Raw genomic sequence first — 2,932 nt, 5'->3', positions numbered from 1 at the left:
CTACTTGGCTTCTGGTTTGTTGAAGCAATCAGTCAGACAACACTTGCCACAGTAATGTCTGTCAAAGTAGCTAGCCATGAAAACTCTAGCACCACATTCACCAGAGGGACACTCTTGATGAAACCGACTGATTTTGCTATTTTCATCCACCGTATAGTATTTCAGCCACAGCCTCTTATGCTTATTCTTCTTGGGAGTGGTATAAGACTTCCTCCTTTTCTTAGCACCATCACGGAGTCTCAACATAAGATGAAGGCTGGACTCCTTTTGACAAAGTACTGCCATCTTCCAGCTGCTTACCAGCGAAGGTCAGCCTCTGATGACCAGGAGGAATTCTTTTCTTATGCTGGATCTTGGCCTTCACATTTTCTGTAGTGTCTGGGGGTTCAAGCTCAAGTGTGATGGTCTTCCCCATAATGGTCTTCACAAAAATCTGCATCTTGGCGGAGGCTCTACCGAACATGGCAGATCCAAAAGCCAGTATATTTCTCTTTTCTAAAGTAGCCTTTGTCATTGGGGATGGTGACTTTGTTTTCTGTGTTTTTTTTTTTTTTTTTTTTTTTTTGAGACATAGCCCTGTCTGTCCTGGAACTCACTACACGGATGAGGCTGGCGTGCCTCTGTCTCCCAAGTGCTGGGATTAAAGGTGTGCGTCACCATGCTTGGCCTTGGCATTTGTACTCCAGAGTCATATACTGCAGAGTCATTGAGACTATTGGGCATCAGTATTGAAAGTGACTTGAAGCTGAATGCAGTGACCCACACCTGCATTCACAGCACCTGAGGCATTGAGGAAAGGAGTATGCAGTGCTGTAAATTTGACCAGCTTTGTCTACATAGTGAGTTAGAGGACAGCCAGGACTATATAATGAGGTACTTTCTCAAACAATAACAATAACAACAAAAACAAATGGACAAAGAGAGCAAGTTTCTGAGAATCACCATCAGATTCAGTAGATAGGCTTGTGGGTTAAAACTTGCCAAGCAGGTTTGTGGTGGTTCACAGGAAGTGGCATTATTAGGATATGTGGCGTTGTTGGAGTAGGTGTGGCCTTGTTGGAGGAAGTGTGTCACAGGGAGTCGGCTTTCAGGTTTCAAATGTTCAAGCCAGGCCCAGTGTTACTCTTTCTTGCCGCTGCCTTTGGATCCGGTCGTAGAACTCTTAGTTACCTCTCCAGCACCATGTCTGCCAGTATGCTGTTGTGCTTCCCACCAAAGGTAATGGACTCTCTGAACCTATAAGCCAGCCCCAGCTAAATATTTTCCTTTATAAGAGATGCCATAGTTATGCAAAATCCTAATTAATAACCCGCCAGTGATTGTGCATGCCTTTAATCCCAGCACTCCAGAGGTAGAGGCAGGTAGATCTCTGTGAGTTCAAGGCCAGCCTGGTCTACAAAGTGAGTTCCAGGACAGCCAGTACTACACAAAACCAAACCAAACCAAACCCTGTTTTGGGGGAAGAAAGGGAGATAAAAAACAAAACAAAATAAAACAAAAAATAAAAAACAAACAAACAAAAAAACCTAAAACAAGATTTTTTTCAAAAAATTTTTAATTTTTTTGTGTGTATGGGTATTTCTGCATGCATGTTTCTGCACAACATATATTCACTGCTCAAGGAGGCTCTAAGAAGGCACTGGATCCCTTGGAACTGGAGTTATAGATGGTTGTGAACTGCCACGTAGGTTCTAGGACTCGAACCCAGGTCCTCTAGAAGACCAGTCACTGCCCTTAACTTCTTTGCCATCTCTCTACCCCAAAACATATATTCAAAACTTGGTTATGGGTTATCACCTATCTGTATCTTTTTGTTGTTTATTTGCTTGATTTTTTTTTTTTTCTTTTTGAGACATGATCTCATGTAGTCTAGACTGGTTGATTGATTCACACTTGAATTTAGGAACCCATTGCTTCTACCACTGAGTGCTGGGATTGCATGTATGTGCTACTGTGCTCAGTTTATGCTGTTGGGAAATCCAACCCAGGGTTTTGTACCTGCTAGCAAGCATCCTGCCAACTGAGCTGCATTTGCAACTCACCTTCATGTGTTGGGATGAGCACATAGAATTGATGGGCTGTCTATAGATGTTGACAGTGTGTCCCTATATACACTCCTACCTACAAATAGGTAGGAGTGGTGGTCTTGTCTTTCATGAAGACAGTCATGATCCCACCAGCCATTTCAATTAGGGGAGAGAGAATTGACATCCATAAGAGGAAACCCTTTTTCTCTGGCGGGGTCTTATGCATTCCAGGATGGCCTTGAACAATTTCTGACCTTCCTGCCTCCACTAAACGCAGGGATTGTGGGCATGTGCCAACATTCTCAGTTTATGTGATATGGGACTTGAACCCAGGGTCTCCTTTATGCTGGGAAGCATGCTACCAATTGAAATACATCCCCAGCCTAGAAAATCCCACCCTTGTTTTGATTTCCCTCCAGACGAATGGACACCTACCTGCACCATGGCAGCATAAGCCACACTTTGTCAGACCTAACGCTGTCATTTGGTTTCTTCACTCTCAAGAAATCCTACAGAAACTTTTGAGTCTAGAGGGTAGAGGGAGAACTTCCCACCAAGACAATAGTATGGACCTGTGGTTTCATACGTTCAACTTTTTCTACAGGTTCCAGAGGTCTATTAAACAGATCAGCATCCAGGGCTTCAAATGGGCCAGGAGAAGTGGGGTATAGGCAGTGGGTACCCCGAGAGCGCAGGTGAAAGGTATATACAGTGTGCCCTCAGCCCCAGCACAGCCTGGGCAATAGAGTGAGACAGTGACCAGTTTCCCTGTCTTGACATCAAAGTACCCTTCATTGGGGGAGAGAAAAGAAATTTTATTCACACAGGGGGTAAATGATCCAAGGAAGGCATGTATAAAGGGGAGAGTCACATTTACCCTTCTGAGAAAATAACGCCGTCATGGA

At 44.0% G+C, this 2,932-nt stretch overlaps 1 pseudogene; it reads right to left on the bottom strand.

Annotated features, from left to right (window-relative positions):
- On the bottom strand, nt 1-439 carry LOC129685342 (ubiquitin-40S ribosomal protein S27a-like; annotated as a pseudogene).
- Nucleotides 440-2,932: the final 2,493 nt, after the last annotated feature.

This window comes from Psammomys obesus, unplaced genomic scaffold, assembly GCF_907164565.1.
Source record: "Psammomys obesus unplaced genomic scaffold, mPsaObe1.curated_primary_1811, whole genome shotgun sequence".
Classification (NCBI taxonomy): domain Eukaryota; kingdom Metazoa; phylum Chordata; class Mammalia; order Rodentia; family Muridae; genus Psammomys; species Psammomys obesus.
Note: the sequence above shows the minus strand (reverse complement) of the source record. Positions and strands in the feature narration are given on the sequence as shown.